The 25,000-nt window shown below is 36.5% G+C and overlaps 1 protein-coding gene across 2 annotated transcripts in view; it reads left to right on the plus strand.

Moving 5' to 3' along the window:
- Positions 1–25,000, plus strand: part of LOC135225727 (extracellular serine/threonine protein CG31145-like) — a 686,301-nt gene that overhangs the window by 122,031 nt on the left and 539,270 nt on the right. The window contains exon 2 of one of the 2 annotated variants that reach the window (XM_064265107.1): positions 19,420–19,496. The exons of the other annotated variant lie outside the window; for it this stretch is intronic. The gene's annotated coding sequence lies outside the window, so the exon portion shown is untranslated. The remainder of the gene's footprint in view (positions 1–19,419; positions 19,497–25,000) is intronic. 2 annotated transcript variants of the gene reach the window in all.

Genomic DNA, 25,000 nt, shown 5'->3' on the forward strand with positions numbered 1-25,000 from the left:
TTACAGCGAGATAAAGTGGTAGATGTTTCCTGTAGAAGTCCATAGTGTGCAGCTGTGGCAGAGAGAGAGAGAGAGAGAGAGAGAGAGAGAGAGAGAGAGAGAGAGAGAGAGAGAGGCTGGAGCCTTGTGTTGATATGTCATAGCCGATAGACTCAAATAGGGAGAAGTGGATGTGGAAATAGCTTTTATACAGAACTTCCTCCACATCCCATTCGCTTTGGTATCCGGAAGGGAAACAAAGAAAGAAGCAAATGGGGTTGAATGAAAGCGAGAGGCAACTCAGGTGTCGGATAAATTGAGGGGTGGGGAAAGAGGGGGAGAAGGAGGTGATCTAGAGAAGGGGATTAGGTGACGGGACGGGGAAGCTGATGGCATCTATGGAAAGTGTTATTGTCTGCCGACCTTGGCGTCTTCCTCTGCCCGAGGTCTGGAGAACCCGTTATCCCGGAGCTAGAATGGAAGGAAGGAGCAAGTGTAGCAATAGGGAGTGAGATATGGGTGCTTTTAATGTTTAAGGGAATTTGAGCTAAGATAAAACTAAGGTAAGGGAATATTTAAAGAAAAATCGAGAGGAGAGAAATTAGAAGGGAAAAAGAAAAAGAAAGCGACCCGATAATTTTGTTTCAAATTGCAGTGCAAGATTGGAGCTGCTCGATGAAAATGATACTATTAAAACAACGTGGAGTGAAAAAAAAATAAATGATGGTCCTTTCAAGTGAATGGCTTCAATTCGCAAGGCAAATATCAGAACCCCTTTCCTTGGAACGGACAAGGGGCAAGAGATGAAATGAGAAAACGCGAAGAGAGATTCATCTTAAATGTCAACATCAAACAACAGAAGAGATTGCAATTGGGTAGGAGGCGAATGCAGGGTCATTGAGGCAATGAGAGAGAGAGAGAGAGAGAGAGAGAGAGAGAGAGAGAGAGAGAGAGAGAGAGAGAGAGATTTAGGGCTGATGCTGAAGATTAATGAGAATTGGAAGTGTATACCTTGTAAATTGCTGAGTCTTGTCTAGTGTGCCAGAGAGGGCGACGGGAGACGCCCTGGCACTGGCACTGATTTCGTCGTGCCTTCATGGTTCGAGGGAAAATAAGAGTTGATTGACAGCAGTTTGTAAGCTGACTTGGAGGACGAAGTTGTACGAATGGCACAATTGGAGTGTGAATTATGAAATGAAACGCTCTCAGCTATGGATGGATTTAGCTTTCGTGGAAGGAGTTATTGCAGGAGACATTGCACCGTGACAGGATATGGGAATGTATGTGTGTGTGTGTGTAAATATTCATTCATATATATATATATATATATATATAGATATATATATATATACATATACAGAATTGCACATGCGGATATGATGTGTGTATATTATTATATATATATATATATGATATATATATATATATATATATATATATATATATGTGTGTGTGTGTGTGTGTGTGTGTGTGTGTGTGTGTGTGTGTGTATATATATATATATATATATATATATGTATATATATATATATATACTATATATATATATAAAAGTTTAGAATGTATATATTTATTTAGTATGTATGTATGTATATATATCTACATTCTATACATATACACATAGAATTTACATATTTATATATATGTATATATATAAATATGTATATATATGTATGTATATATACTCGAACACATAAAATTCTTGGAACATTCTTCTTTTAAAGAGTTGACAGTAGTATCTTCACATGCAAGCCCCTCACATGGTGAACGCTCTATGGAAAGCGTTTGGTCGTGACTGAGATCCCTTTGGGCTTAGGTGATTAATGAGGGTTGTATAAAAAAAAGCCATTGTGATGTTCATTGTTAATTACACGACCATATGATGATTTCATTCGAAAGTTTCGGCGGATTTGCGGTTGTTCACGTTTCACTTTTTACCCACTTGTCGAGACTTCATATGTATGTGCGTTCGTGGACATTGACCTGTTAGGAAAGTTAGTCGGAACTTGGCGTGTAGGAACGTTTGTGTGGTCGTGGCTGAGTTTGGTTGATTTGTAAGGAATGTTTGGTCGCTTGTTTTGTATGTCCGTGTGTACTATGTGTTGAGATGCTTGGATGATTTTACGAGTAAACCTATGGTCATGTTTTTTTAGGAATGTTTGTGCATATATTTGTAAAAATAACTCGGTGCACGTTGCCGTGAAAGTAATGATATTGAGTGTATGCATGTGCGCTAGACATTTGTATTTGCATGTAAGTGCAGTTTGACTCGTAATGAATAGCCTATATGTGCATATAAATGTAGACTAACACACACACACACACACACACACACACACACACACACACACATATATATATATATATATATATATATATATATATATATATAGAGAGAGAGAGAGAGAGAGAGAGAGAGAGTTAGATATGCGTACACACACTATATAATCAGGTGTATGATGTGTTAGTTTGTACAGGGTGCGTAATCCTAGTTTAAAGATAAGATGTTAGTGCGTATGTGACGACGTGTAAAGAAAGTATACACATGTGTATGCGATGTGTAAAGAATGTTCATGCTCCATGCGCGTGCGTGACGTACAACACCAGCGCAAGCACGGACATAGTGGCTGAATCGTCCATAAATATGAAAGATAGTGTGGTATCTTTATTACAACAGAAATTTACGATGATTTTACGGCGAATTATTATGACGGCGCTCTTAACGAAAATAAGTTCGGCCCTTCAAGGAGCCAATAGGAAACGTTTCTACCCAAATTCTGATAGCGAAAATTTATTGTCTGCGTTGCATGTTTGATAGTGTTTGCATTTGTCGTTTGTTGTTCCCGTCATTATCATTTAAGTTCCCGGCAGCATCAGTATGGGATTATTCCCGTCGCCATTATGAGTGATTGTTGTTGTTCCCGATTTGGTTGTTCCCACGATGATGATGGAGAGGATGATGAATCATTATCACTATCATCATCAGTTTAGGTACGATGTTGTTATGATCATCTTTTGTGATGTTACCATAGTTAATGGTAGTTATTGGTATATATAATTTTTGTGACAATTTATTATTATTATTACTAATATTATTATTATTACCTATTTCATCGGAAATGACGATAATGTGCTTTACTGCACATTAGCTGAAATAAATAACAATTACTATTTGCGTATGGAAAGGCGATGTATTGTAGTACTTCTGTATTGTGTAAGAAATTATATGTTTTGTGGAATAGTATATTTACGACAGAGCGTAGAAGTATTGGGTTTCGTCCAGCTTGAAGTCGTCAGTCTGACTTTGTATTTTTTGCCTTTTTGCTTTCTCGAACTTATGATGAAATACAACTACTGAGCTTCAAAAATCTGGATTGTAGCACCAAAACTGACTTTCCATTGATCATTCAAAGAAGAAAATCGGTATGGGAATTCTCATTCAAAATAATACAAATGTTGTCAAGTTTTCCTTTGTTTTATTCTTCTTTGGCTAACAGAAATAACAATGGACTATTATGCGTCGTAGGAAAGCCAGTGTGTTTTACATATTTATCTCTCAAACATTTTTCCTAATATTTAATTTACATTTTGAGTTCCAGTTATCTTCAGTCCGTTAATGTTGCTTTTTTGTTTAACGTAACTGTAAATTGATACCATACGGGGTATCTTAGCATGAAAACTAACTTATCCCCAAAAGATCTTGCTAAACTCAAACCTGGCGGGTGCATTGTGGTGTTAACCGCCACAGCCACCATCCATATGTATATATATTAATATTATATTATAATATGTATATATATTATTATACTTATAATATCTATATATAATATAATATATCTATATATGTATATATATATAATATATTATAATATTATATAGATATTATGTATATTAATATAATAATATATATTATAATTAGTATATATATATAATATATAATATTATCTATATATATATATATATTATATATATATATATTACTATTATAAATGATGATAATTTTATTATTAATTATTATTCTTATTAATTCAACCTTGGTGGTTATATTTTGCCCTAATCAGGATGGATATGTGGTCGAGACCACCGCCAGTCTTTATTTTTTCTTCTTGTCTTTAAATGGTCCGCCCAATTATCTTTCCTTGCTATCTCTATATTTCTAATACTTTTTTCTCATTTGTTTTCTTCTTTCCTTCTATTTTGGTTCTTCTTAGTGTAATCATTCCTACCTGTAGTTAATTTCTTTCCCTTTTTCTTCATCCTTCTTCCTTTCCGTTAATCTTGGTCTTTATTATTTTGTTTCCTTTTCTTATTTTCGAACTTCGTTCTACAAATCGTTCATGAACTTCCGTCCCCATTATCCATGATTTTCTGCTTCCTTCTCTTCTTATCTGTTTCGTCTTCCTTTTTCTTTTCCCTCGTTTTATGATTACCACTAGCTTCCCTTCAACTTTGGTACCCTCCTTCCCGCGCTGCGTCCCCCCCCCTCCCCCCACCCCCACGCCCCCCACCAACAAACAACCCAACCGCCACACTACTGAACCTTGTCGTCTTCTTTCATTAACGATCATTTCATTATCTAAACTTTCCCATTAATCGTTTGTTCCACTTTCTTCAGACATCCCGTTGTAATTTGCTTGTCCTTCGTCTTTATGGTCTTTGTAATTTACACCGTTCAGTGTATTCATATTTACCGTCTTATCTCAGCTCGAGTGCCCCCGGAAACTTTCCGTTGTCTGTTGTACTTTGGTTTTAGTTGCTAAGGACTTCAGTGGTATTTTATTATTTAATCTATTCTTAAGGTGACGGGATTTCATAACCGTGTTATTACGGGCAGATTATCTTGACATGGGTGTTTGTGCAATACTTTTTTTTGTTTTAAAATCCCCAAAATGAATTATAGTGAATTCCCTCTCTCTCTCTCTCTTCCTCCCTCATTCTCTCGTCAGTCTACCGTCTCTCTCTCTCTCCTCTCTATCATATATATCTATATATCTATATATATATCTATATATATATATATATATTATATCTATAATATATATATATATATATTGCAATGCATTAGAGCTGGCGAAAATGTCCGTTAAAATCCAACTTCGCTCTACCTCGAATTAGTTTACTGTTTTGTTCATATATGGTTTACCGAGGGGGAGTTTTTTTTTAGTTTGACAATAAATTTTCGCCCTCTTCGTGGATTCAAAGACCAGGCACAAAGGAGGTAAGGAATCATGGACCTTCAGGGTTGGCCTGATTTCTTCCAATGTGCGCTGTTTTCCAATCCACGATAGGGAACGAAATTAATTATCAACTGAGAAATTCCCTTCCCCTTCGGTTAACATATATGAAAATATATTAATTCCGAGGTAGAGCGAATTGGATACTAAAGGACATTTGTAGCTTAATTAATGTATGTTTGTATATACTTGTATTCATGAAGCATCCAGGCAGACGGTAGAAGGTTGAATTCTAAGAGTATAATCTTTTCACTTTTCATTATTGAGTAGTTTGGGATGACGTTGCTAACCTTTTGTCGTGTTTCACATTGGTAGCAACATGCTATATTCGAGTAACTACAAAATAATTTCTTAGTTCAACAGAGACAAAATTTAGTTTAACGAAATGAGCATCCGTTTCGACCAGAAACTGAACCGTGGATTTTTGATTGGCATATCTTCTCTTCTCTCTCCTCTGTCAATTCCTCTCAATCTCTTCTCTTCTTCCTCTCTTTCTTCCCCACTCTCTCTCTCTCTCTCTCTCTCTCATCCCAGACATGTAGTGCTCTTGCTTTGATGGCTGCCATTACAGCTAACTTGACGGTTTTATTGAAAAATACAAAAGAAATGAGCAGCTTCTGAACGGGTTCCTCTTTCTTAACTCGTGACCCAGTATTAAAACCTAATTTAGTATTGATGTTATTGCTCAAAAGAAGTGAATGTTTTCCAAAAACAACACTACAATAGAAGCACCATATTGAAAGAACACTCTGTTGCCATGAAACCGATAAAGCCATTGTAGTTAACGAAAGCAAAGTATTATTAAGGGTCATTGCCAGAAGGTTATAGTGTTCATGAAATTGTATTATTGTACATTATTAACTTTGGAAAATAATCTGCAATATAGTATGTAGATCCAGGAAATTACAATGCTTGGTAAGCCAAGCTTGTTGTTACCTGCGTTGTCCAGTTCACCGAGTATATTCATCATTCTATAGTTACTCAACCAGGCAATTTTTTTTTTAGCGATGGATGATAACGATTAGAGATAAAAGGTATTGGATATAAAGATAAATACCGCCTTGGCTGGCTAAAGTGAGCCTTAGAAAGTGTACCAGCTCTTTTTTGTTATCCAGTGCCTTTGCGAAGTGTGCTACTTGTAAAATCTGCGTCTTTCCTTTGCTGGTTCATTTTTTTCTTTTGCTTGTTTCTTCCGCCTTTTAGTTCTCTTTCTGTGATGTAGTACGTTCCTGATTCCCTTCATTTCTTGTTTGATGAATTTGTAGCTGTTTGCTTCAAACTTATGCTTTATCCTTTTAAGTTTATTTTTGGTGTTTATTTTACATATATTTATAGGAGCGCGTACTTGGAATGGAGAGAAAGTCTGACCACTTCTTATACCCAGTTTTCTAGCATGCCACTCTCAGATGGCCGAATGCACTTGTACCCTGCTATCTCCTTCTCTCCCTACTTCGGTAGGCATCAGGTAGTTGACCCTCTGGGTATAACAACAGTGAGAGAATGGCACAGGCAAAAACATTCTTTCACAACATTTATTTGTATTTTCTCCGAATGTGACTATAGATACGTAATATACTAGTGGTACAGCTTTTTTTTTTTTTTTTTTCACCAGTACGGAAAGGTGCTGGTAGATATTCTCTCTCTCTCTCTCTCTCTCTTCTGTCATATATATTATAATATATAATCTATTATATCTATATATATTATAATATAATATACTATATATTATAATATGTTGTGTGTGTGTTTGGTGTGTGTGTGTGTGTTGTGTGTAGTGGGTGTGTGTTAGTGTTTGTACATGTGTGTATCAGTTGTTTCTTCGTTTACATGTTATAACTCGGTTTAAGAAGGAAGAACTAACGCCAACTGTTATTCATTATTTTAAGATGATTTTGAAAAAATAGTGAGGTTTATTTTCATACATGGACAGTATTGTAGGAAATTCTCTCCTATTGTTTCCAAAGATTTCTCTAAGATCCATATTGTTCAGGGGTTACTTTTTTCGTTTCGTCATTCTGAAATCAGTGCTGAGTCGAGTCCTGTTTGGCCTTTGTTCGCCGAGAAATTAGGTCACCGATTAAAGGTCACGCGTCGTTATCATATCGTTTGGCCATAAGCTTGCACTTTTGCTTCTGTAGTTTCTATTTTTTTTCTTTTTCTCCTTTTTTAACATTCGTGCCCCTTACCGCTTATAAAGTATATACTCTCCCTCTCTCTCTGTCTCTCTTGCTCAATGTATAAAGTGGAATACCTCTCTTCCTATGTAGTTTTATTAGTAAATCAATTAAATTTCGTTCTGAGGAAATTTTGTGTGTGGGAAGTCTCTCTCTCGTGCTCTACTCCTCTCTCCTCTCGTCCGTCTCCCGTCCTCTCTCTCTCTCTCTCTCTCTTCCCCTGTTTCCTCTCTAGCGGGGTCGTGCGGAACTTCTCTTTCTCCCACTTCTCGTTTTCTTACCATCTGTAGTTGAGACCTTCTCAGCACCCCTCCCCACCCCCCACCCCCCTAGACCCTCAACCCCAACACAACACCATACCACTTGGAGACCGTTCCTTCTTCGCTTTGTTGTGCCTGTTTTATGCTCAACTCAAAGTGGGAGAGAGCTTTTGGTAAATGGTTGGGGGGGGGGGGGAGGGGGGGGGTGAAGAACGCATTCCCCTCTTTCAACTGAAGACGAAATAAAATCACGACGAACGAAAGATCAATGAAGTGTGACTAAAAAGATTGTTTGAGTTTACCTTTAGTGACGAAGACGTAAGGAGAGTCTCTCTCTCTCTCTCTCTCTCTGCTGAATTGGTAGCACTCTTGACTTACTGACGGGAAGTCTGGGGATTTGGTTTCTAGCGAGGAAGGAAGGACATATGCAAGTTTCCATAAACCCAGCCTGCCTCAGTGTTTATAATTACGTATAAGCAGTGAAATGTGTGCCTGGCTGTCGCTCAACTCGTGCTGTATTCGTCTTCTACCATTATTGTTGGTGCAGACCACTCGTTTCCGACCATTGGTGCTGCCACTCATTTTCGTGTTTTCCCCACCGCTATATATAACAGTGTGTAATGAGATCGATAGAAAATAGAACAACAAAATTTTGTGATCCGTGCCCCGTTAAAATATAACCTGTCATATTATGAGAGAGGGGCTTGTATACTCTACCCGGTAATCCTCATGCTCATTGAGGCGGAACAGTTCATCATCTCTCTCTCTCTCTCTCTCTTCTCTCTCTCTCTCTCTCTCTCACACACACACATAAGTTGAGGTATTATATCAGGCATGTGGTTCGCCTACTTTTTTTTTGTTCTGCAAAGTTTTGGAGAGAAGGCGGATTTCTCATTTGTAAGGGTTCACGTTGTGCTTTCATCATTTAAGCTTTGTATTGATGATTGTTTTTGTCAGTCATCACATATTCTATCGATTTATAAATTTGGAAAATTTTTAGCCAAGGTCAACTCGATGAAGCAGAGTATGAACTCCTGTGTACTTTAATTAAAATTATATTTAAAAAACAATTAATTCAACCTTACAAAATGATGCTGAGACTTTGGTTACTGTTGACGTAGAAAACGATATTAACTGCTTTCATTAGCTCAATATACGTACTGAAAGTGAAAAAAAAATTCTTGGTGAAAATGTTTATGATGAAACATAGCGCAAATCCTTTTTGCGTTCGCATATTCCCGTTTAAATGAATTATGACAATAAGAGTACAAAAAGTGGACAAAAATTCATGTATACACTAAAATTAGAAAAGTAATTAAATATAAAACAAATGAACTAGCATTTTTGACCATAGTGCTTTCATTATTACCCAGCTTCCTCAGGTTAATACTGCACAAAAACCCATTGCCGAATTGTAACATAAATTTCTAAAAGGGCGGTTTCGGGTGAATGAAGAATCCGCTGGATTTTAGCCGCAGTTCTTGACCCGGATCCGGTTAAGTGAAAAGGGTCCCCATTGTGAAAGTAAGCGTTCTTATGCTTACCTTCTGATCGACCTGCCTTAGATAATTCCTTCAAAGCCAGTGTGTTGGGGTGAAGAAACCGTGGCTTGCTTGCAAGCTTTAAAGCAGTTTAGTCAATGTACGAAAAGTATGTTAATGGACTTCCTTCTAATGTGACGACATAAGTGCAATATGTCAAGAGAATTTTGCTTCAGGTTGAATTCGTTGTATTTATCTTATTGTCTCGAATATACTTTGTTTTAGTCTGTTCATTTTTCTCAATCTGCTTTCCGTATTCAGCTGGTTTTAGTCAACTTACTAACTATTGGTACGTCGAAATCATTTCTGAACAGGATTTTCCCAACCAAAGAAAGACACACTCCTTATCGACACACTCCTGTCTGCTAAATGAAGTTGATCAGAACACAGTTTGTGTGTGCGTGTGTGTGTGTGTATTTGTGTGTGGCTTATGAATGCGTAGAAATCTGATTGTTTTAGTTCCCAGAGATCCCCGTCATTACGTTGAATGGCTGGCAGTTGAAGTGTATTCACATGTCGATGTCGAAGACAGTATGACTGTCATTTTGTAGCATATGTTTTTTTTTCTTTCATGACCGTACACACATAGACTGTTATGGTTATTTTTAGGTAAACTTAATAAAATTCAGTGGATTTAATTTGGCCTTGAAAGATGCACGATTTTGTAACCAGGTTGTTTAACGTTAATCCTTTTTATTGCAAAATACGATTCAATGATAGCAAAGAATATAGAGGCAGTTGATGCGGTAGGTATCACGTCCCGATAGAGCGTGATATTATAGAAATAAAAAAAAAAAAAAACCGTCATCCTCATTTGATTGCTTCTGAAGTGAAGAAATCGGTGAACGAATACAATCCTTAACCGAAAAGCCCTGGGGGCGCCTGCGCAATCCCGAGGCCACATCCGGCCAGACTCCAAGGACCGGTGAGAACTGCCTGGCATCCCTCGATATCCGGTTCAATGGATAAAAGCTTTGCCGCGGCTTTCGCAGCGTTCTCCATTACCTGCAAACTGGGACATTTTCGTCATACGCACCTTCGGAAATGTGCACAACTGCCGGTAAGATCGAGCGGGAAAACTTAAAGTTGACTTCGGAGTGTAGCGATGTAGAGTTGGTCGCCGCTGCTTTATTTTTATTTTGTTTTTTATTATTTTTTTAGTTTTTTTAGAAGGTAAAGACAAGATTCCGACCATAAAAACCTGGTTATAAACTTGTAAGCCAACCCTCCTCTCTCTCTCTCTCTCTCTCTCTCTCTCTCTCTCTCTCTCTCTCTCTCTCTCGTATTAGAGATCATCGTGAAAATTTGGAAATACCACGTACAATCCATCGAACATTTTTCCATCGTTTAGGAAGTTCTCTTAAGTTTAATATTCTGTATCGAAACGTCTGTTCAAGGATTAACTTTTATGTTTTATTAGAATAAACACACAAATCCTCACTACAAAGGCTGCGAGAGTTGCCATTGTGTGATATCTATTCAGAAAGACAAAAGAAAAGGGGCTCCAAATGGAGAGAGAGAGAGAGAGAGAGAGAGAGAGAGAGAGAGAGAGAGAGAGAGAGAGAGATGCGCATCCAAATATAAACGACGCCCAGTGCAGCTAAGACATCAACTCTGCTATTGCATTCAGATTCTCTCTCTCTCTCTCTCTCTCTCTCTCTCTCTCTCTCTCTCTCTCTCGTATTAACTGCGTTCTTTTATGTGCTTTGGATTTCATGTCTTAATAGATATAGAAAAGCTCAGTTCGTTCACTTTCATTGTTTAGACAAACCATGATTGGTTCTCTCTCTCTCTCTCTCTCTCTCCTCTCTCTCTCTCTCTCTCTCTCTCACACACACACACACACACACACACACACACGCTAATGAAATACTATTAGCTGCCTTGGTTATAGTTCATTTGTTAATATTTGCCCAAACGTGCAGTGAGCTTCCTCCTACTACTTTTGTAGCAATAATTCTTCTAAATCTTCTTAAAGTTGTACTTATTTCACGTCAGAAATCCACAAAGCTCATGAAATTCGTAAGTAACGATTTTCAGAGATGCTCAGAATTCCTCAAACTCGTTTGTATTCTGAAGTTTAGAAATACTAAAAAATTCGTGTATTTGTATGCCCACAGAATCCCCGAACTCTTGATAGTTGCGTGTGTTCGTACATTCAGATAATCTCGTCCTCTCGACGTTGCAAACCTCTTTCTGGTCGTCCTCGGGTCGATGTGGAGCGTTGTGGAATGTCCTTATGCTTTTTATGCGACGTTGTTGACACTTGATTCTGTTTATTTCCCGGGTTTGCGAAAGACAATTCAATATGCAGTCCCTGCGAGAGATCGGGACCGCGCGTTCTGGAGGTTACCAGACTACCACGGTAGTTTTATGACATTCTCTGGGTGAAGGCTCCCCTCATATTCAGACTGCTCATGCTCTCCGCTCCTTAAGTATTTATACAGTTATCACACCCATATCTTTATTAATATTATCTGTATTGTATGTATGAGTGCTGCTGTAAAAGTTGAAATAACGCCATTAATTTTAACTTTCATGGTTGGCCCAGCATTTGTAAACAATATTTATCCTTAATTTTGTTTATTTTATTCAATGCCAAATAGAGTTATAGTTATTTCTGACGCATTTCTTACTTTTCTCATTTAGGAGACGAAAGTGTCACATAAATCCAAAGACCATCGAAATTGGCCTGGCATTTTCAGTTTTGTCTTCACTATTTGTTTTTCTTAACAAGGCTTCCAATAACCGTAAATGTTAGAAGCAAATGGTAGTCATTTTCTTGTTTTTAAACTTTGGCGAGAACATTTCTTTTTAAATGTATTGAAAAATCACATCGAAATATTTATCTGGAAAATTCCAACTTTTAAGTCCTTTTTATCTTGGTCGATATATATATATATATATTATATATATATATATATATATATATAGTATATATATATATATATATATATATAACACACACGTATTCACGAGATTTAATTTATGTGGCTGTGTGAACTCAAAGGCCTCTGTGCCCTAATTAAACAAAAAGCGCCTTACATGCACTCTCCCTCCAAAAGCGAACCCCTTTATGCATGTGAAGTTTTGAGTCTGTGCAAATATGTAGATACCTCTATGTTTAATTTGTAGATCTACAAAAATATAAGTTAAGTTTAGCGAACTTGCAAACTACATAGACTACCTTATTACCTTATTTTTTGGCTTGCAGCGTAGAATTAGTGTATATGAAACTCTCTCTCTCTCTCTCTCTCTCTCTCTCTCTCTCTCTCTCTCTCTCTCTCTCTCTCTCTCATTTTGTGAGATATCCATATTAATCCGAGTTTTGGTGGCGGAGTCATAAGGCATATTATAAAAATCCCCTTTCCTATAGGGAACCTGGATTTCCAGAATACGGAGAAAAGATTTTAAGATATCTTGCCATTAGAAATTCTAATGTTACTCCAAAGATAATAACGTTGGGATACCATCCCGTCCTCTCCCTCCCCTTTCCCACTACCTCTCTTGATACCCACCCCCTCCCCTTCTTCCCCTTTCTTCAATACCTTATACCTTCGGTGGGTTTTAAAGGAGCTTTCCTCTTCTGATTATTCCTCATAGATGCAGTTATCAGCATCCCAACCCCCTCTCTTTCGCCCTTTCCTCCCTCTTTAGCTAATATGTCTTTCTCTTTTGATGATTAACCACAGGATGCGTTAATTTTTTTTAAAGTAATGAATTTCGTGATAGCCCTTCTAACATCAGTTGCATTGCTTTATGGTTGTCGGTTTGTCATATATTTTTAATTATTGTCATTCATTCATTTCAATACAGTGGTTAAAGAATGGCAGCCTTGTATCTTTATTTAACATGGGCATTTCGCTTGGGATGCAATTTAGTGAAGGACCAGCAAACGTAAATCCACCACTCGGAAGTCCGAATAAAATTTGGAAATCAGGTAGATCGAAATTGCATTGGGAAGTGAGATTTTATTTAGATCTGCAAGATTTTGTTGATTTGGTAAAGAAGTTCTAAGAAGAAAATTAGCAGTGAGAGCGCAAGACAACGATATTATTTGTACCATAAGCGAAATTACGAGAGTTCCATATGTATATAAGATAATGATGAATAGGAGATAGCTAGGACATGATCCTTGGTGATGGTGATGAACATATGACCAAAAGAATTAGAGAAAATTTCAGGAGTGAGGGTACGATAAATCCTACAGGATTTATGATATTCTAAAAAAGCAGAAGAGTGGATATGATAAATCCTACAAGGATTTGTTATATGACCATTAGCGTTGAAACAGAAAGACGATTAGCTTGTTTTTTCTATTGATTTTTTTGATAAACATTCTTCGTTTCTTTTCACGAAAGACTAGATTCCAGAAGACTCGGTAGCTCTTGAATGGTACCGTCCTTTATTTGTAACATTATTGATGTGTGTTGTTTATTTCCAATAAACATACGAGAGGGGTTTCTGCATTTATCAAATGATGGCCATTTATCATAAGAGTGGAATATTATGGCAGAGGTTATAGCTTTGGGTATTTTCGTTTCCCCTCATCGTAGAACAGGTCGAAAAAATGTAATGCCAGTTCGATTTACTGAAGATAACGGGATCATAGGATTATTAGAACTTGGACATTGTAATCTAAGAGAGATCTTGTAAACGACATTAGAATTTGAGTTGAGCAATTAAGTAAATATCAGTTCTCATCCAGACATACATTCACTGTCACTGCGAGACAAGTAATGTGTAGAAAGAGTTCACTTGTTTATTATTTTTCCACACTTCATTGATTCATTGTGGATATGTTCGTCCGTTTAAGAAAGTAATTACTCTTGGATGAAGTGGCAAGCCCCGCACCTCTGCTCCTGCCTTACGCATATTCATAGTGATTATGTATGTGCTAATGATTCTGGCATATCTTGATGGTCACCCATCCAAACGCTGACCTGGCTCAGTATTGCGCCATCTCACTGATCAGACGATCCACGACAGAGCGAACAAACGAGTGAGAGAGAGAGAGAGAGAGAGAGAGAGCACAGGGAAATATGTCATTTGCGGAGGCTGATTTTTTATCCTCAAAGAATTTTTTAGCTGTTCTTTAACTCCGGCAAATCCCTTCACATCCATCCCTCCCTCCCCTTCCCCCATCGCTGTCTATGCTTCCTCCCTCCGTCGACCCCTCCCCCATTGCTCTCACAGCCGCCATGGCAGACCATCACTTCATTAAGTTTTCATCTGACAGCTGATGCTCTCCTATGTTTAGCGTGATAAAAAGAAAACATTGTTTCACAATTTTTTGGGCGAAGGGAATTTATTTTTCATTTTTAAAGCCTGACACGATTGTTCCTGGATTTCCCACCCTCTGTCGCGATGGGCATTATTTTTTATTTTTTATTTTCATTTTTTGTGACGCTACTCATGTCTTTGTCGTCCAGCTGTCTTTGTATTTTGTTATTAAATTTTTATTTTTGCCCTTAGATTTTACGAAGGAGGACCATAGGAGTTCTCTTATCAAACAGCAGAGGAACTGTTCTATGCCATCTTCGTTTTAGGTGATCTGAACTCGTACATAATATTTAAAGCATTCAGAGTTCATATATATATCCCGTAATCCTATTTCTGATCATTAGTCACGTATATGAATACAAAATTGCAGTATATTGCAATTTTTTTTTTCTTCATACACCTCTTTTCAAACCCATCTTCAGTGTATTCTCTTCGTATTTGCAATATATAATAAATTGCCCGAATGCCATAGATTTAGAAATGCTGTATTGCATGTCAATACCCTATTTATATGATTTTTTTCTTTGAAGAAGCATTCATTGTTGTTTTCAGTAAAAGGCAACTATACAGGTGGCTTTGTCTGTCTGTCCGCACTTTTTCTGTGTTCCCTCAGATCTTGAAAACTACCAAATTGCAGCCCTCTAGCCTCAGTAGTTTTATGTAATTCAAGGTAAAATTTGCCCATGATCGTGTGTCTGGCACTGGTATAGTGCCAACAACACAGGCCACCATCGGGCCGTGGCTTAAAACCGCGGCTGAGAGCTTCTTAGGCCGTGGCTGAGAGTTACAAACAGCATAATACAATGTACAGAAACTTCGGCGCACTTTTTATATTTTTTTATTGATCTGTAAATTACCAGCGTCGTGCTTGTCAAAACAAACCTTGTTAAAACTGAAAGTTTCAACAGGGTGGTTTTGTAAGTAAAAGCCTCTTGAGCCAAAGAGCTCCGTCAGTCGTCAGCTCAATTCTGAGTTAATGCCAGAAGCAATATTTACGTACAATTACGTACGTCATTCATCGAGTTTTTGGTCAGGAATGATGCTTCAAGGTTTCTAGAGATGTACGTTGGGGGTTTTAAGAACAGCTCTCAGGTACCTGATGGAACTTTTTTTTATATAAAACAATGCAAACATTGTAAATCTTGTTTGTATATATATATATATATATATATATATATATATATATATATATATATATATATATATATATATATTGTACTCAGCGTAATGAGAGTTATCCGAAGATATTGTTAGCATATCTAGATATCATAGGAATTACACTTCTACCTGACCAACGTGTGTCCTACATTGGTCTTTCTCCTTTGTTCTTTATCCTTCATGCTGGGGATTTCCTTATGACTGACTACCTTACAATTACTAGGTCTGTGATGAGTTGTTTGGGGGCGTTATGCGTCTAGGTCAAGGTTGCCCAAGTTTTTAGATTTTTATGTCTAACCTAACCCAAACCTCACTGCCTCATTTGGCTCAGGTTCCTGCGTGATTCATCGTGTATATATATATATATATTATATATATATATATATATATATATATATATATATATTATATATATTATATATGTGTGTTGTGTGTGTGTGTGTGTGTGTGTGTGTGTGTGTGTGTGTTTACATGCATATGTAAATGTATGTATGTAGGTATATATGGAATATTGTAGAATCTTTTTTTTGTCATAGCCGCTAGAGGTAAGTTTATTAAGCCATATCGTTTGATTAAGTATTTGGCTGGAGGTCACTAGCCAGCCCCGTACCCCTTTTCACTTCGGTTGTGACCCACCAGGGTCGACTGATTCTAGGTACATATTTCACTGCTTAGTACCTAATAATTTTTTTTCTCTTTTTTTTTTTCCATAAAGCTTTCCCATACGTACGTAATTATCGACGAATAGAACTACTGGTTCTTTTCGCGTTTTAACCTTGGATCCAATTGGGTCTAGGCTAGTAACTAGTTGACCAAGGAAATCACACACGCGAGACACACATACACACACACACACACATACTCACACACACACAACAGACACATACACATATATAGATATATATATCTATATATATATATATATATATTATATATATATATATATATATATCCTATATATTATATATATATTCTTTTTTCAAGCTGATACTCTGGAGAAAATAAGGAAAAATCACTATCTACGTATGTGCGAACAGCTTTGAAATTTCGTACTGTGATTAACTGCAAAGATGAGAGCGTTTGCAATAAGCATTACTGACGCTAAACAAATAAGGGAAGTTGACATCTCGAGGATTACGACTCCATGGAGAGAGAGAGAGAGAGAGAGAGAGAGAGAGAGAGAGAGAGAGAGAGAGAGAGAGAGAGAGAGATCTTTCTTTAGAAGAAGGACAACTGTGTGCAAATGAATGAAAGTAAAAAGAACTGAAAATCAAATCAACAACCCAAAAAACGCCGCTGTATCTTTTAATTAATGTGATATTTTCACCGGAGTCATTTCCTGTTCATTCCACGGTGTTCTCATCCATTAATAATTCAAAGTAGTTATCGGTTAACGCAATAAAGTCCTATTGATTCGTTTGCCATCACGTAATCAAGTATGGGAGCTTGCAGTTTACAATGAATATTTACGCTTATAAATACCCGCTTTTGATGTATCAGGCACAAATTGATGTTCGAAATTCGCATCGTATTCTTTTTATTGCCTGCATTCGTCTTTTTCTCGAAAAGGTTTTTTTTTTTTTTAGTGGCAGTGTTAATTTTCTTTTCCTGAAAGTACTGAGCCGCTATATACTGTATATAGATTTTATAGATAGTTTTTATAGATCGCCGCTACATATAGCTTTTATAGATAGTTTTTATAGATAGCCGCTGCACATACTCGTAGTTTTTATAATTCCCAACAAAACGTTTTGTTTATTTTTTCTATCAAGTAGTTTTTGTAGCATTAATAGTTTTGAATTATAGTAAAAATAAGTTTTTCAGTATTAGCTTTAACAAATCAATGTTGTATAACTCTCAGCTAAACCCATCATTTATTTATTTAATATTATTTTGTACATTGTGCAGGGTACCGTTTATTAGGTAATTATTTAAAGCTGTTAAAATTTTTTTTTATCGATATGAAATGTAAAATTTGCAAATTTAATGATCGCGCAGAAAAATGTTCAGCTTCATTGTTTGCTTTGGAAAGGTGTCTTTCATAAGGCCATCATTTGCTGTGTTTTTTATGGAAACGCGGATTTCTGCAACTCGGGAATTAGCAAAAGAAGCAGCGGATTTAGTTCTCTTTTATTGTGGGAACAAAGGTGATATGAAAATGCAAAGGGATTAACATCAGCTGTAATACGGTTAATTGCACTGTGAAAAATCATTTGATGTATCTCGGAACAAATACGTTATGTGATAAATGGTATATTTATCAAGCTTTTTTTATTGGCTTTCAAAATCCAGTGTAATTTGAAATGAGATTTATTGTTGTATCTCTCCACATAATGTCAAAGGCTACGTATTTGCTTGAATTTTTCTTTATTAAAATTATTTTCATGTAACTGATATAGTTTAGATATAAAGTGTGTACTGTTTGTAAATATAACTTTTAGCTCTGAGAGGAATGTTTCTTTGGCTGCGTCGACGCAGCAATAAAACAAGTCATTAACACATATCGGCGATTTATAGCACACACACATCCCAAACAGATTACGTACAAGTCAACGGCTTATTGCTAAAGATTCGTTCTCCATTTGCCGTCGTTTACTTGTTTTCAACTGTTTTTCATGCGTGAATATATGACACGTTTACAGTAGTATGAACGCACACCTTTCCGAACACATTTATAAATGCATACATACATACATACATACATACATACATACTTATGTTTATGTATGTGCATATATACGTTTATATGTATAAATGTATGTATATATGTTTCTGTGTATAGCTATGAATGGGAATTGTTCGCGTAATGTATGTAGCGTAAAAAGTGAAAGTTTGAGAGATGTTCAGGAGATGAGTGAAATGTTATCGTACGTGACAAGATGGACCAGATTGTATTGAGATATTTTAGCCAGCTGGAAAGGCTGGAGGGTGATGTGTTGACGAGATTGGATAATCGTAAGTGTCGGGAAGGAGGAGGGAAGTAGGACCTACAAAGCGTTGAATTCAGTTGCTTGTTCTATGCAGGTATATGGAGCGCCTTATGTTGTGGAAATTTTCTTTATATTTAGTTCTTGTCTTAGAAACCACCCCAATTAGGGTAAGCGGGTTAAGATTGAAAAATTGCGTATATTGTGTTTATTCCCGAGGCCATCCATTTACGAAGACAGTTATGAAAGCTGTTGAAGCGTGAATGAATTTTGGGTCAGTGTTTGTTGCTCACGCTAATAAAGTCTCTAGACTCTAGAGGCGAGGTGGGATGGAAGCTATATGAGTTATAAGATTACTGAATTAATTCGCCTGTATAGCTTGGTTGTAATGAAGGACCAAAATTACACAGCAAAATTTTACATTTAGAACATCAACCTTTAATGAGTTTGTGATATATATGTACATATGTGATATATATATATATATATATATATATATATATATATATATATATATATATATATATATCTGTGTGTGTGCGTGTGTGTATGTAACGTATATAAATATATATATATATATATATATATCTATATATATATATATATATATATATATATATATATATATATATATAATATATAATATTATATACATATATATATTTGTGTGTGCGTGTGTTTTATTGAAAATGTTAATTACCCCGAGTCAGTGCCATTGCATCTATCTTGGCGACGTTTATGGTTCCCCAAAGCGGTGCATTTGCAAAAACCTCATATGCTGTGAATGTGTGCTTACTTTACACCGAAGTAAACATCATTCCTTGTGATTAACATTTAATTTTGTGTTTGTTTGTTTGTTTCAGGTAAGCGTGAGCGGCGAATGCGAAAAACAAACATCGCCGGGCGAGCGAATATTGACTTTTCACTCCATCGGAGCCTGGTGTGTAATCTCCTCTCAGTCTGTTGTATAATATTCTTGGAGTTTGGTGTTTAATCTTATTCTTTTCTTTTCTCCTTCTCGGCTTCTTGTGATCTTCGAGCCTTTTCAGGTTATTAGGGGTTCAAAGGGGAAAATCTCTTCCAGTGGTTATTTGTTTTCACTTATTATTCACTTATATATATATTCTATATATATATATATATATATATATTATATATAATATATACTATATGAATACTTGATCCACGAAAGTATTATAAAACGTGATGCTATGTATAATAAAAAAAGGTTTTTTGCCACGAAGGAAAAAAATGAAAAAGCGAGATAGCCAAGTACTTTCGGTCCTGTCGGACCCTGTACTTCAGTAAAGGGTCCGAACAAGACCGAAAGTACTTGGCTATCTCGCTTTTTCATTTTTTCCTTCGTGGCAAAAAAGCCTTTATATATATATATATATATATATATATATATATATATATAGATATATATCTCTATATAGATATATATATATATATATATATATATATATATATATATTATATATATATATATATATATATATATTTTTTATGTATATCAAACTAGTATATATATATAATATATATTATATATATATATATATATATATATATTATATTGTATATATATATATATTATATATGATATATATATATATCTATATATATATATATATATACATACATAAAGAGAAACAGATAAAGAGAGAGTAAATAAGGATTTTACATGTGATTTTCCTGCTAATCGTTTTCATCCTAGTAATCCGAGGGATTATTTGGCGGAAGCCCAGTCACCAGTGTCACTTGACTAAATTGCTATATAAAAATTAAAGGTCATAATATCATGCTAAATTATGGGTTCAGATTTGATATATTTGAAATGAATCGTACAACTGGTCATAAGCATCACACCTCTTTTCATTTGGAAAGGGTCCTTTGAACGCTTCCAATATATTTGTTCCCTGATTCGTGATGACTGATTCGTAATCAGATAATCAGAGAGAAAGAGATTAATCTTCCCTTCCTTGTATTTTTTTTTTTTTTATCACGAGTGGTGTTTGTAAAAGCAATGTTTCCGTCAGGTGCTATATTGCCCTCACTGCAGACATGACCGATTAACGTTTTCGCAGAGTAAGCCTTCATCATATGTAACTAGAAAATAAAAAAGAAATAAATAAAAAAATAAAGGAGAAATGAAGACGAAAGTAAACATGCTGTCTTTGTTAACCCAGGTAACGTGCTCTCCAACCATCAGCATAAAAGCAGAAAGGAGAAAATCACATTAAGCGGACTAACCTGCGAACAGAGAAAGCTCATTCCCTTCACTGCGGATGTAACGTTTCGTCTGTTATTGCCCGGGCTCCACGCTATTTTTGGGCCAAGTCCGAATTTCTTTTCTCAGCTTTATTGGTACAGGTACAGCATAATTGCATCTCGGCATCGCGCCTACAGGGAATAATCGGAGGATGTGCAGACTGTGCAGTATGTAACATTTAGGGTTATGTGACAGATCAATGTGAATGGAAGGTGCTTCGGGTTTGTTGATGTTATGCTTACGAGCTATGAAATTGCTTATTTATTTTTCGTTGGTGGAGAAGTTCTATACTTAATGCAACCGTTCATATTGAAGCTCATGTGTGGGCCAGATGTATCTTTTTCGCCATTACAACATCATTCATTTTCTGGTGAGAATGTTAGATATTATATATATATATATATATATATATATATATATATATATATATAGATATATATGTTTTTTTATATGCGTGTGTGTACGTTCTAGTGCGTGTGATGGCGTGGTTGGTCTGGTGCGCCCACTGAACTTCGTTGGAACTGGCTGTTCGTCAATTCGATCCTGCCGGGTGACGAACCACTTATCTGTTTGTAATTCCCCTTCGATATAATTTCCGATATAGGGTGAATTGGATATTAAACGACATTTTCAACTTAATGTTTGTGTAGATAAAGCATCACGATGATGTGATAAAAATTCACACACACACATGCACACTTATATTTGTTTATATATATATATATATATATATATATATATATATATATATATATATATATATGTATGTATGTATGTAGTATGTATGTATGTATGTATGTATGTATGTGTTAATCCAAAGTACTTGAAACACTTCCAACCAAATTCAGCTTGTCGAAAGGCCAACCATCACAGGTTGTGCAAAATATGTGCAGTGGCCGAATGGCATCAGAATGGATGTAATTACGAGTTATGCCTCGAAAATTTCATTTGGACAATTAACTAAATCATATTGATTAAAGAATCAACAGCGACCGGGCATCCATCGTTTTGAGGAAAATCATGCCGTTCGATTGATGTTTATGTTTAAATTAATGGCTTTTTTTCTGAAGCGTTCCTGTGACTTTTATTTAGGTGATTTTTCATTCAATTTTTTTCTTACATATATTTTTTCTTTTATTCGTATGTCTGCCAATTACACTTGACGAAGAGAGCACGTTCACTCTTGTCTGTTCCCTTGTTTGTATACATAGTACCTCAGAAAGATTGTGGAGGGGAGGAAGGTAGACTAAAATGAAAAAAAGTGTTAATATAGGGATTAGCTATTATTTTTTAAAGATTTATTTCCATTTAATTGCAAATGTATGGGTTCTTCTTGAGTACATTTCAATTTTTCTTTATCTTCTGTAAAAGGATCATCCCTTGCATTTTGTGGCATTTTTTGTGTCATTTGGAAGCTTCTTTTTGACAATATATTTTAATGGAAAACTTTCTATTTGTATTTTCTCACAGTTTGCCATGCGGGTGAAATTTAACACGTTTTAGGTAATTTCGGGGTAATTAGGAATAATTACTATTTGCTATTCCACCCTTTTCGGTTCAGATGTCAGTATATACTTAGGTAATTAGGCTTAATTACCGTGTGGTATTAGCCCCAGTCTCTGCCGTTTTCATTGTACATTTCCTCGGTTTTTACATAGAATTTCCGAATTGGACCAAAAATCCTCTCTCGTATATATACAAAAATATAGTCTAGTGGCTTGGCTAATGGGTACAAAAAAGGAACTGTCGGCCATCTGAGAGAGAGAGAGAGAGAGAGAGAGAGAGAGAGAGAGAGAGAGAGAGAGAGAGAGAGAGAGAGAGAGAGAAAAGGGGGGGGGGGGCCAAGAAAATGGAAGTAGACGATCGAGGCCGTTTTGAAGTGAAGACATAGAGCAAAAGCTTTTGCTCCATTTGATTAGCAGTTACAGTTGAAAGATTTCATCTTATGTGACAATACAGTCATTTGTTTTCTAAATGCAATGGCCCATGGATTCAGCAGCTAAATGCTTTTACCTAGCCTGGGACCGAAGTAATAATGAAAAAAGGAGGGGGAAGGTAATGGCAGTTTTATAATAAGCTGGCTCGTCAGCAGGGGCTCTTGTTAAAGCGACCATAGAAATAGGTAGTTGTAAAATTGTTTGATAATATTATAGAAAATGCTAGTACTAGATTTAAATGTTATATTTCCCTTTTTGCCTTTAGTATAAATTGTTTACTCTAATGAATGTATTCTGCAATGCATTTAAGCTTAGTAGTCAATACTTATGAAATATGGAACTAGAGGATCCTACTGACAGATTTCCACGAAGTTGAATTTCTGTTTGAAAAAACTGTACTAATTTGGTTGAGGGCCAGACTAGTTAGGCACATTCGATTTGATTGGCTCTCTGTTAGTCTAGACTAGACTCCTAAAATATGCTCTGTTCAAGCTAAGTTTACTTGTTGCGCAGCAGTCTCTACGTTGTGCTTTTCATGAGAACCACAAGCGTCGTTATAGTATGAGGTGAAGTCTTACTTTTTTTTTTTTTCAGAGGTTTTCTATGAAGCAAATCGTCACATTTTTGTCATTTTCACGTTTTTTTCTTAACTATTGTGTACACCTACGTTTGTGTTTGATAATTTTCTTGTGTGCCTTTCCACGCTGATTAATAAAGTGCGAATCGCATCTGTCATTGTAAAATGCGAGGCTCAAGTCGAGTTTTACCGTTCATATACTGTATTTAGAACATCGTTAGCCATGGCTATTTTGACGCCAGTATGTAGAATTAAATCTGAGTCAACAACAGATGAAATGCGCTTCAGATAGAGTGCCGTGGTGTGGCGTGGGAATGCCCGTCGTTAACGCTATGACTGTCTGGCCAGATAATCACTTTCGTATCATATTGTTTTATTTCCTCTTTGTCTTTTCCTCTCCTCATTTATTGGTCCTTTATGTTTCAATTTCTAAACATTTATTTTCTTCTTGTTAGTCATTATTGTTTTACCTCTACACGTACATATGTTTTCCTTTTTCTTGTATTTTTCCTTTCTTTTTGAATTTCCATTTTATATTGTGCTTTCTAATATGATTTTCCCACCCTTTTCTGTCTTTTAACTTTCTTAGCCTTTTTCCCTTTCATTTTACTGTCCAATTTCTGTCTTTTATTTCCGTGCCCTTTTTTTTATGGGAGGGGGTTTTCCATATGAGTGTATCGATTTCGTTCTTTTCTCCCCCCCCCCCCCCCCCCTCCCTTTTTTAGCGCCTTATAGTTGCATATTCGTATATTTTCTTTGTTTTGATGACCTAACACTCGAGAACAGAATGGTTATAGATTAAGACTAATTCAGGTAGAACAGTACTGCAGTGGACATAACCCTTTAATTTTAATTGTAATAACAGTCTACTGTTAAGCCTCAACGTGATGATGGCTCTCTCTCTCTCTCTCTCTCTCTCTCTCTCTCTCTCTCTCTCTCTCTCTCTCTCTCTGTCATCTTGCACTTAACCTTCGACGCCATGAAGGTTCTCTCTCTCTCTCTCTCTCTCTCTCTCTCTCTCTCTCTCTCTCTCTCTCTCTCTCATCATTATTCAGTTAACCCTTGACGCCATGATGATACGCTCTCTCTCTCTCTCTCTCTCTCTCTCTCTCTCATGCAGTTAACCTTCGACGCCATGAAGGTTCTCTCTCTCTCTCTCTCTCTCTCTCTCTCTCTCTCTTCTCTCATCATTATTCAGTTAACCTTGATGCCCATGATGATCGCTCTCTCTCTCTCTCTCTCTCTCTCTCTCTCTCTCTCTCTCTCAACAGAGGGAAATACATCTTCGTCGGCCATTTAAGTAGCTCTTGGAACCTCATGCGAACCCCGGGGGTTTGCAGACCTCGGGTCGAGACATTCTTCCCTAGGTCGTGGCCCCTGTTACATTTGATTCTGTCCCAAAAAAGTGGCCCTCTTGACGTACCTCATGCCGGGGAAATTCCCCTCCGCCGGGTTGTATTCGGCCGCTAATTAAATCAAAGGAAAAACAAGTGGAGGAGGAAAGGACCACTCCCAGCCTCCTTCCCTTCCACACTTCCTCTTTGTTCCTTCCCTAAGCACCAGTGCCCTTTATTCTGCGAAGGTTCTTCCCAGCCCCTAAACTCTCCTTCTCCTCCTCCACCCCCGCCCCCTTCCCATCCTCCACCCTCTTCCTCTAC

Source organism: Macrobrachium nipponense, chromosome 13 (assembly GCF_015104395.2).
Source record: "Macrobrachium nipponense isolate FS-2020 chromosome 13, ASM1510439v2, whole genome shotgun sequence".
In the NCBI taxonomy this organism is placed as follows: Eukaryota; Metazoa; Arthropoda; class Malacostraca; order Decapoda; family Palaemonidae; genus Macrobrachium; species Macrobrachium nipponense.